Source organism: Mobula hypostoma, chromosome 4 (assembly GCF_963921235.1).
Source record: "Mobula hypostoma chromosome 4, sMobHyp1.1, whole genome shotgun sequence".
Lineage (NCBI taxonomy): Eukaryota > Metazoa > Chordata > Chondrichthyes > Myliobatiformes > Myliobatidae > Mobula > Mobula hypostoma.
Window position 1 is genome coordinate 18,251,125 of NC_086100.1, and position 12,188 is coordinate 18,263,312.

The following is a 12,188-nucleotide window of genomic DNA, read 5'->3' on the forward strand; positions in this document are numbered from 1 at the left end:
ACACTAATAATAAATAAATAAGCAATAAATTTCAAGAACATGAGACGAAGAGTTCCTGAAAGTGAAACCATAGGGCCGGTTGGTGGCACAACGACATCGGCGCTGGACCTGGGAGCGGAGGTTCCCGGGTTCGAAACCAGTCGGGTCCACCCCCGAGTATGCTTTCCATTCGTGCCGGGTTGAGTGTCGAGATCTCAACTCGACCTCGTGAAATAAACAAAAGGGAAAATACTGTGAAAATGTCTGTGTGAAGAGTGGTGCACCACACGGTCTCTCCCTCTCAGTCTGCGCCTTGTAAAAAGCCACGAAAAAGACATCATCACGGACACACATGCAGCTGTACACGCACAGAATCACATGCACGCAGGCACGTGCCAAAAAAAAGTGAAATCATAGCCTGTGGGAACGTTTTGATGATGGGGCAAGGGAATTTGACTGACATTATGTCCTTTGGTTCAGGAGTCTGATGGTTGATGGGTAATAACAGTTCCTGAACATGATGGTATGAGTCCTGAGGCTCCTGTGCTTTCTTCCCGGTGGCAGCAGTGAGAAGAGATCATGACCTGGGTGGTGTTGCTTTCCTGTGACAACCTTTTGCATAGATGAGCTCAATGGTGAGGAGAACTTTACCCATGATGGACTGGGTCATATCCAATTCCTCAGAAGGAATTCCAAAGAAGTTCGACATGTACCATTTGCCTCTCACCAGCTTTTATAGATACACCAACGAAAATGTCCTATCCAAATGCATAAACAGTTTGGTCTGTCAACTGCTCTGCCCAAGACTGTAAGAAACTGCAGAGATTTGTGGTCATAGCTTGGAACAACACAGAAACCAGTCTTCCTTCTAATGACCATTTATACTTCCTGCTCCCTTGGTAAAGCAGCCAAATTCCCCAGCCACCCTCCGCTCCTCTCCCATCAGGCAGACCATACAAGAACCTGAAAGCACTCACCACCAGGCACAGGGACAGTTTCTACTGTGCTGTTATATGACAACTGAATGGTCCTCAGTAAAATAAGATGGACTCTTGACCTCACAATCTAGTTTGTATGGCTTCACACCTTATCGTCTACCTGAACTGCATTTACTCTATAACTGTCACACTTTATTCTGCATTCTGTTATTGTTCTCCCTTGTACTATCGCGATGCACTGAAGTGATGAAATGGTCTGTATAGACGGTGTGGAAAACAAAGACATTCACTGTACCTCAGTACATGCAACAATAATGAACCCCATTTATCAAATTTACCGGTTTACTTCACTGGCTGCAGAGGACTCTCAAAAGTGCACATCTTGGTATTTTCATGTCTTTGGCAAACTTTGATATCGCAGGGATCTCAGAGGTTTGTTTCGAGTAATCGCGACATTTTATGAGGACACTCAAGTGGATCCCAGCCAAGTGGAATGTACTGGAAGAAGTTGGAAGTTCCTTCAGAGTCATGGAGTCACAGAACACCAGAACAGAAGTAGTCCCTTTGGCCCATCTAGTCCATGCCAAACTATTAATCTGCCGAGTCCAGTCCTGCACCCAGACCATAGCCCTCCATACCCTCCTCATGGATGTACCTATCCAAATTTCTCTTAGATGTTGAAATCAAACCTGATTCCACCACTTCTGCAGGCAACTCATTCCATGGTCCCAGAACGCTTCCATTTCCATTGAGTTTGATTTTAATAGAATCAAGAATCATGACTGATATAAAGTCATTTCAGTCTCAACTCTCTCATAAAACCAACATACACTCAAGTGGTCACTTCATTAGTTAATCCTGTGCCTCAAAATGTAGCCACTGAGTGTATGTTTGTGGTCGTCTTCTGCTACAGCTCATCCACTTCATGGTTCGATGTGTTGTCCATTCTGGGATGTTCTTCTGCACACCACTCTTGTAATGTGCGATTGTTTGAGTTACTGTCGCCTTTCCGTCAGCTTGAGCATTCTGGCCATTCTCCACCCTCTCTCATTAACACGGTCTTTTAGCCTACAAAACTGCTGCTCCCTGCATGGTTTTTTTGGGGTTTTTTTTGCTCCATTCTCTGTAAATTCTAGAAACTGTTGTGCGTGAAAATCCCAGGAGGTCAGCAGCTTCTGAGATATTGAATCCATCCTGTCTGGCACCAACAATCATTCCACAGTCAAAGTCACTTAGATCAGATTTAATAATATTAATAATGATGATGATGTACTTTATTGATCCCGAGAGGGAAATTCTTTTGTTAGAGCAGCAACATTTAAAAACACACTTAGCAGTGTGCAGACTTAACTAATAATAAAGTGCAGAATAATATACAAAATAATCATTTAGCAATGTGCAATAATGTGCAATAATAATGTCCAAAATAATAAACAGAGATTATTGTACTATGATGTGTGTTCTCCTGTTGGACAGAGATGAACTGTTGTATATGTTTATTGTATTTGGTAGAAAAGATTTTCTGCAACAATTCTTGTGACAGCAGAGCATTTTCTTCCCCATTCTGATGTCTGGTCTGAACAACAACTGAACCTCTTGTACATATCTGCATGCTTTTATGCATTGAGTTGTTGCCATGTGATTGGCTGATTAGATATTTGTATTAAAGAGCAGATGTACAGGTGTTTCTAATAAAGTGGCCACTGAGTATTTATCCCTGCTATATGAATAGATTCCAATTATAATCTAGTGATTATTAGCTAGTGAACCCTAGCCACTCTAAATTAATCCATTTGCAAAGAACTTGCAATATATGCCTTCCAGCCCATGGTCACAGAACAGAGAGTAGCATTATATCACAGTCTGCTGTGGTATGATTCTGCCAGAATATTTTGGATCGTTGCAATTTAATTAAAATGAAAAGCATTAAGTTGCCTCAGTTACTTCACTGGAAGAATTAGGAAACATACTTGCATTGCTAACAAGAGTGAATACTCTGATACTTGTGAAACACATCAGGAAATCCTGGAAAGGATGTGTTACTGACAATTTTCAAGCAATTCAAGGCAAGTTAGCACAATCGCATAACAGCGCCAACAATCATCAATCAAGGTTCGATTCCCGTTGCTGTCCGTTAGGAGTTTGTATGCTCTAACCGTGACCTGTGGGTTTCCTTTGGGTGCTTTGGTTTCCTCCTACAGTCCAAAGACGACTGGGTGAGGGTTACTGTGTTGTAGGCATGCTATGTTAGTGCCAGAAGCATGGGGACACTTGTCCGCTCCAGCCGCAATCCTCGGACTGCATTGATGCAATACAACATATTTCACTGTATATTTTGATGTACATGTGACAAATAAAGCTAATCTCTATCTGCCCGCCATCGAAGACATATATACAGAAACATGCCGGGAAAAGGCCAGCAATATCATAAAGGATCCCATGGACTGTTTGTCCCACTCCCATCAGGGAGCTGGTGATGTCATTTCTACGCCAAGACCACCAGACTCACAAAACAATTACTTTCCCCAGCAGTGAGGTTGATCAACACCTCCACCCACTAACCCAACCCCAATACCACTACTTTGTAACCTCCTGTCAGAGTCACCTTATGTGCAGGCACTCCTGATTTATGTATGTACAAATAATCATTCCATGTCTTTAAGCTGCCTTATGTATTTATATTTATTGTGTTTTTTTATTTTTTGTGTTCTTTATCTTAACGTGTGTTTTTATATGTTGCAAAGGACCCAGAGTAACAATTATCTTGCTGTCCTTTACACCTGTGTACTGGAAATGACATTAAACAATAGAAACATAGAAAACCTGCAGCACAATACAGGCCGTTCAGCCCACAATGCTGTGCCCAACATGTACTTAGTTTAGAAATTACCTATGGTTACCCACAGCCCTCTATTTTCCTAAGCTTCATGTACCTATCCAGGAGTCTCTCTAAAGACCCTGTTGTATCTGCCTCCACCACTGTCGCCGGCAGCCCATTCCACGCACTCACCACTCTCTGCATAACAAACTTACCCTGATATCCTCCTGGCATCAAAATATAACCTTGAATCTTGAATCTTATACCAGAGATGTACACTGATACCTCGATTATGGTACTGTATATTTTCACCCTGACTGAACACTATTGAACAATTAACATTCCCAAAGCACCAGACACTCCTTTATAATCTTAATCTGTTGTAGCATGCTATTCCGCATTCCTGTAATGACTGAAGAAAGATGCTCATTCCTCCAAAGCTACAATCAATTCTGGAATGCAGAGACCATATCCAGTTATACCATGCATACCTTGAGCCTGTAATGAAGTGGTCTCTGATGGTGAGATTATGGGCATTTCCTGTAACGTGGTGACGAACTCCCCATTTTATCATCTCAAGAAGGGCCGAGGAGAAGATGCAGTTCCAAATAAAAAGGTTCTGCTTGCTGTCAGCAGCATGACAATCAGATTCAGAATCAAGATTTGTAATCACTTGCTTAGGTAACATGCTGTTTTGTGGCAGTAGTACATCACAGAGACATAAAGTTACCATAAATTACAGAAACAAATAAATAATGGGAAAACAAGGGAATAATGAGGTAATGTTCATAGATTCAAGGACCTTTCAGAAATCTGAGGGTGGAGGGGAAGAAACTGTTCTTAAAATGTTGAGTGTGGGTCTTCAGAATCCTGTACCTCCTCCCTGATGGAAACAAGGAGAAGAGGGCATGTCCTGGTGGTGAGGGTCCTTAAAATGGATGCTGCCTTCTTGAGGTACTGTCTTTCGAGATGTCTTGATGGTGGGGAGTTGTTATAGAGTGATAATCCTACAGCACAGAAACAGGCCCTTCAGCCCATCTGGTTCATACTGACTTGAGCCATCTACCTGCACTTGGACCATATCCTTTCAAACCTCTCTCATCCACATACCTATCCAAACTTCTCTTAAATGTGACAATCGAACCCACATCTACCACTTGTGCTGGTAACTCATTCCGCACTCTCACCACCCTTTGGGTGAGGTTGTTCTCAGTTCTGTTCAGTCACTTAGAGTGAAAATTTATGGTGGAAACTTTTAATTCCACAGTTTTAGTTATCAATTACCATTGGTTTAAATGATAGTTATCGACCAGATTAATAACTATTCAGAAACGAAAACATGCAAGACCTGTAATTCCCCCAAAGATCAAATGGAAAGTTGAGAATTTCAGTGAGCATGTAGGCCTCTAACTTTGAGAGAAAAAGAGCCTTTACTAAACCCTAACATTTTGTTACCCTCATTTTTACTCATTGGAGTTTCTAGCCCTATTTATTTACATTTCCACAATTTCCTTTGGGACTTTTTCTCTCTTGGTTAGAAGACTGCATATTAATTGAAATTCCAAGTTAATTTTTTAAGTATTGTAAAGAAAAATATGTTCAATTTAATCCAGCACTGGGAGAGAGTTGTGCTGTTAAGAGTACTATTTATTGGACGTGACATTAAACTAATCCCTTTCTGTCCTTTCAGGTTAACATAAAAGATCCCACAAGGCTATTCACAAGAGATAGAAATTTTCCCCTGGTGTTCAGTTCAATAGGCCTACCTCAAAAAACACCTTGAACAGAGACCTAATCCCGTTACAATGATGGGAGCTTGCTATGCATTATACTTCCTATGCAGACAAGAGCGAGGTACTGCACTTTGGATGCAGACGAGTGTGAGCTGAGGTGTTGCACTTTGGCGGGACAGAACAAGGAAGGATTTACAAAGTGTTTGATAGGGCAGTGAGTTATGTGGAAAAACAGAGGGATCTGGGAATACTGATCCATAATTCCTTGAAAATGGCATCACAGGTAGAGCAAGTCATAAGGAGACCTTTTAGTACAGTGACCTTCATAAATGAGGACACTGAGTACAGCAGTTGGGATGCTATATTGAGGTTTTACAAGACGTTGGTGAGACTTATGTTGGAGTAGTTTGTGCAGTTCAATAAGCTTGAATGAGTGCAGGAAAAATTTACAAGGATGTTGCCCGGACTTGAGGACCTGAGCTGTAGGGAAAGGTTGAATAGGTTAGGACTTTATTTCCTGAAGCGTAGGAGAATGAGGGAAGATATTATAGGGGGGTACATGTGGGTAAATGTTATGAGAGGTGCTGATAGGGTAAATATATGCAGGCTTTTTCCCCTTGAGGTTGGGTGAGACTAGAACCAGAGGTCATAGGTTTAGGGTGAAAGGTGAAACATTTAAGAGAAAACTGCTTCACCAGAGGATGGTGAGAGTGCGGAATGAGTTGCCATCACAAGTGGTGGATACGGGTTTGATTTCGACGTTTAAGAGAAGTTTGATAAGTACACGGAGGAGAGGAGTCAGAGGTCTATGGTGAGGCATGGGTCGTTGGGACGAGGCAGGAGACCAGGTCGGCACGCACCAGATCTACTGAAGTGCCTGTTTCTGTGCTGTAGTGCTTTATGATTCTCTATATTGACAACCTCTGAAGAACTTCGATAACTGTAAGGTCCTTTGGGGTTCACTGAAGTCATGCAAAGTGTTATGTAAGTGCATTTCTATCTTTACCAGGAAGATTAAACAGAGGGAAAAGCATGTTGCCACAATACACTGGCTGTCTACCTGGTGCTTCATGGCATAATGGATTATAGCTGAGTCAATGCCTTCAAAGTGTCAGGTAGAGGACACCTCCTCCGGTGGGACAGATATAAGTTTAGATTGAAAGCAAACCCATGGGGGCCACTTCCACATCTCTGGTTTCTTGGGGAGAGTTTAGGGATCAGGTCAGCTGGCATCTCATCCTTCTGGGGAATGTGACATGCCAATGGGATTAGCACAAGCGAAAATAATAATTACTGCAATTAAAAACATTGGCTAGAAATGTTATTTATGGCATTTCCCTGCCTTTTTTTCAATTTTATACCTGCTTGCTCAACGTGATCAGGTTGGTGGGCTTCCTGGGTGGGGATTTTGCAATGGGCTTTAAGGTAATTTCAGTCTTCACATTGGATCCCATTCTATACGCTGCATTATGTTGACTTACAGCTGCTGGCTTCCCCATGACCACCAAAGCTATAATGATAGGAGCTTCTCTGTGGATTGTCACCTTGTCGTGGTGGAGAAGCTGGTGTGGTCCTGTGATCCCGAGAACAATGCCATCTGGAGCTATGCTCCTGGTAGGGTCACCCATGGCGGTAAGGTCGAGGGTGAGGTCCCTGACAAAGAACAATCCAACCAAGACCTGAACAGTGGAACAGGTGGACGAAGCTACTTCGAACTCAATGGCTGTGAAGGCAGATGAAGGCTGCAACAAATCTATCAGCTCCAATCGTCGTGGTTTCCATGCCATTGGAATCAGTTGGTTGATTTGTGAAGTATCGTGTGCTTCTTGGAGTGCAACATCAAGTCCACGTTAAACAAATACACGCGCAGGCGTCTTCACTCTGTGGGCCACTTCTTCAGAATGAAAACCATCATCCTCGACCTCGAGAGATAGCCACAACGACGCAATGATATGAGGTGGTACGCTAGCACAGTGGTTAGCTCAACGCTTTATAGTGCCAGTGACTGGGGTTCAATTCCCACCACTGTCTCTCAGGCGTTTGTATGCTCTGCCCGTGACTGCATGGGTTTTCCCTGCATGCTCCGGTTTCCTCTCACGTTCCAAGGACATATGGGTTAGTAGATAGTGGGTTAGTAGGTCACATGGGTGTAATCGTGCAGTGTGGGCTCTTTGGGATGGAAGGGCTTGTTACCATGCTGTTTCTCCAAATAAAAAGTGATGGATAGTTGCAATCCAATGAAGACATTTTGACCAGCACCTAATTTCAATCACTGCCTTGGCGACAGAAGAAGTGAGTAGGAGCCTTTCACTGAGGCTTTGGCTGTGTGTGAGGATGATGAAAAATCACAATGGCAGAGGCCTAGTCCACGTTGCAGCCTGACTTGGTATGGAAACACTAATGCCTTTGAATGGAAAATCCTACAAAAGACATTTGTTTCAGCTCAGTACATCATGGGTAAAGCCCTCTCGACCATTGAGGACACCTACATGAAATACTGTGGTGGAAAAGCAGCATCCATCAGCAGAGATCCTCACCACCCAGGCCATGCTCTTTTCTTGCTGCTGTCATCAGGCAGAAGGTACAAAAGCTTCAGGACTCGCACCCAGGTTCAAGAACAATTTCTAACCCTCAATCATTAGGCTCTTGAACAAAGGAGTTAACTACACTCAGTTCCCCATGCTTTGAGATGTTCCCACAAAAAACAATCTCATTTTAAGGAGTCTTTGTCTTGTTATCTCATGTTCTTGTTATTTATTGCTATTTATTTATATTTGGATCTGCACAGTTTGTTGTCTTCTGCACTCTGTTTGATCGTTTATTGATCGTGTTATAGATATTATTGTATAGATTTGCTGAGAATGCCCACAGGAAAATAAATCTTGTATGGTGATATATGTGTACTTTGATAATAACAATTACTTCGAACTTTGACCTTTTTGTTTGATCAAGGACAGGGTCAAAGTTGACTCAATTGCCATGTGCACAAGTACGTGTATGTCTTCTCCGAGGATCATCACCTTGTCATGGCAGAGAGGCTTCTGAGTTCCTGAGATCATGACAGTGATGCCCTCTGGAGTTTAGCCATATGGCCTTTAGCTCCTGGTAGGGTCACCCATGGCGGTGAGGTCAAAGAGCGCTCCAGTGGTGGAGCTGGTGGAAGATGATGACACATCAAAATGGCCGTGAAGGTGGAGGCCTAGTCCATGCTGCAACCGAGGCCACACAGCTCCCCGGCTGGCGATCTCAACAGTAAGCCAGAGAACTAGACTTGCAGTATTCTATGGTACCATTGTAAAAAAAGATGTTTTAAAAACACCTTTGGTTGACCCCAGTGAGACTGCTCTGTCCAAGCATGCCACCATCTTACTGCTTTTCTGTAGTTGTTTCTGATCCTGTGCAGCCCCCCGCCCCCCCAGTAGACAGTGATGCGACCAGTTAGAATGCTCTTCATGGTACATCTGTAGAAATTTGCGAGTATCTTTGTGATGACATACCAAGTCTCCTCAAACTGCCAATGAAGTATAGCCACTGTTGTGCCTTCTTTGTAATTACATCAATATGTTGGGGCCAGGATAGATCCTCAGATGTTGACACCCAGGAAATTGAAACTGCTCACCCTTTCCATTGCTGATGCCTTGATGAGGACTGGTGAGTGTTCCCTCAACTTCTACTTCCAGAAGTCCACAATCAATTCCTTGGTCTTACTGACACTGAGTGCAAGGTTGTTGCCGTGGCACCACTCAACCAGCTGGTCTATCGTACTCCTGTGCGTCTTCTCGTCACCATCTGAAATTCTTCCAACAATGGTGGCGACATGGGCAATTTTACAGACGCCGTTCGAGCTGCGCCTAGCCACGCAGTTGCGGGTGTTTAAAGAGTAGAACGGTGGACTAAGCATGCATCGCTGAGGTGTGCCAGTGTTGACTGAGAGGGAGGAGGAGACGTTATTTCCAATCCACACTCACTCTGGTCTCCTGCTGAGGAAGTCAAGGATCCAGTTACAGAGGGAGGTACAGAGACCCAGGTTTTGGAGCTTGTTGATTAGAACCGTGGGTTTGAACGCTCTGTAATCAATAAATAGCAGCCTGGGGTAAGTATTACTTTTATAAACACCAGAACTCACTCCAAGAAGTGGTGGGATTGATGAAGTTCATTCCTCCCCTCTGCTAAAAACAGGAACCTTCCGGTACAGATGGATTGAATTAAGTGCGAATACTGATGCCAGTTCACATCCAGAGTCCAATTCTGGATCCTACGTTGGTGATGTCACCAGGCCAGACAGCCCGCTCTTTGCTTTCTATATTTTGATTCTTTAGACTATACGATATAGGAGCGTAATTTGGCCATTTGGCCCATCAAGGCTGTTCCTCCATTTCATCATGGCTGATCCATTTCCTTCTGAGCCCCAATCTCCTGCCTTCTCCTCATCTCCCCTCATGCCCTGACTAATCACAATATACCCAATATATATACCCAAATATACCCAATGACTTGGCCTCCACAGCCACCAACGGCAATGAATTCCACAGATTCACCACTCTCCGGCTAAAGAAATCCCTCCTCATCTCTGTTCTACAAGGAGGCCCCTGTATTCTGAGGCTGTGTCCTCTGGTCTTAGACTCTCCTACCATAGGAAACATCCTCTCCATATCGAGGCCTTTCAACATTCGATAGGTTTCAATGAGATCCGCTTTAAGCTGGCTGTTGAAAGAAAGGTATATACCTAATGGCATTAAATCATTTTAATACATGAATTTCAGTCAAATAAACAGACATTATCACATTAGAATTGATAATTTAGTTGTAGGTACTTATTAACGAGAAGTCATTCCCTTGTTGTCTGAACATTAAATACCATTCCCCATATTGTGAGTCAATGCAGAGGTGTACTTAGGTTTTTCCTTCCCTATTCTTGATAAATATGCCAATGAATTTGTTCTGCTTTCAGTACCAGTAAACCTTCGACAAAATTTGAGAACAAACATGCCACTGGACGTAAGCTGCAGTTCATTTGATTGTTTCAACAGAAGTTGCTCATTATAATTTGTATAATATTGTTGTCTAATATCTTTTGCTCCTTCTTGCCTACTTTTGATCAAGCAAAGGTTGAAATACACTCAGTGGCCAGTTTATTGGAGACTATATTCATGGTCTTCTGCTGCTGTAGCCCATCCATTTCAAGGTTCAACATGTGCATTCAGAGATGCTCTTCTGCACACCACTGTCGTAATGTGTGGTTATTTGAGTTACTGTCACCGTTCTGTCAGCTTAAACCAGTCTGGCTATTCTCCCCTGACCTCGCTCATTAATAATTCATTTTCGCCCACAGAACTGCCACTTACTGGATGTTTTTTGTTTTTCATGCCATTCTCTGTAAACTTTAGAGACTATAGTACAGGAAAACGCCAGGATATCAGCAGTTTCTGAGATACTCAAACCACCCCGTCTGGCACCAACAATCATTCCATGGTCAAAGTCACTTAGATCACATTTCTTCCCCATTCTGATGAACCTCTTGACCACATCTGTATGCTTTTATGCATTGAGTTGTTGCCACGTGATTGGCTGATTAGATATATGCATTTACGTGCAGGTGTACCTAATAAGGTGGTCACCGAGTATTTGCAGTCTAAAGGTTTACATCGTGGTCTGCATCTGTCAGACTCTAATTCAAGATCAATACTGTCTAATGTCACTTACTCTACACAAGTGTAAGGAGAATGAGATAATTGTTACTCCAGATCTGATGCAGCACAAAAGATAAAGAACACAATAATAATAAAAACACAACATAAATATAAAACATAAGATATCTTATATACAGAGATTGATTGTATGTCTATAAGGTGACACTGGGCTGTAAATAAATTGACTGATAGGAAATATTAAAGTAGTGGTGGAGTTAGTGTGTGGAGGAATTGATCAGCCTTGCTGCTTGGGGAAAGTAACTGTTTTTTCACCATGTAATGGACATGTTTACTGAAAAGTTTGACAGTCCCAATGAAGACAAATCAGTCCAGACAAGGCATAGCCCCAAAATGCTATGGGTGATGTATCCAATGAAAATCTGAAGATATTACTAAGTGATTTCTTAAAAACAGAAACATTTTGGAAATATTCAGCTGGGTCTGTCCGCATCTGTAGTGAGAGAAGTAAAGCGATTTGTTCTAATATGAGGTCCCCCACGTAAAACAGTCTCTCTCCACAAATAGTACATAACCATCTGATTCTACTTCTTGTGTTCCCACAACCAAAGGGCTCACTTTAAGGACTCTTTATCTTTTTATTTCATGCTTGTTATTTATTGCTATTTATTTCTGTCTGCATTTGCACAGTTTGTTGTTCATTGATCCTGTTTACAGTTACTGTTCTATAGATTTGCTAAGTATGCCTGCAGAAGGGGAATCTCAGGGTTGTATGTGGTGACATGTACATTAATATGTCCTTTGGACTTTGAACTTTCCTACTGCCACAGGTCAAGCAGCATCTGTACAAGGAAATGAACAGGTAACATTTCGGATATCAGACCCTTCATCGGGACATTTACCCCTCTATTTGAAACAGCAGACACAACTTTAGTGAAGGCCATTTTGCAAGGATTCCCAATGAAGTGTTTGACAGTAGTGCAATCATTGAAGTTGCATATGATGTTCTCCTCTGGTGTTAATGGAGAAATTCTGCGTAACTTTATTTAATGTTGGGAGGCTGGTGCATAGG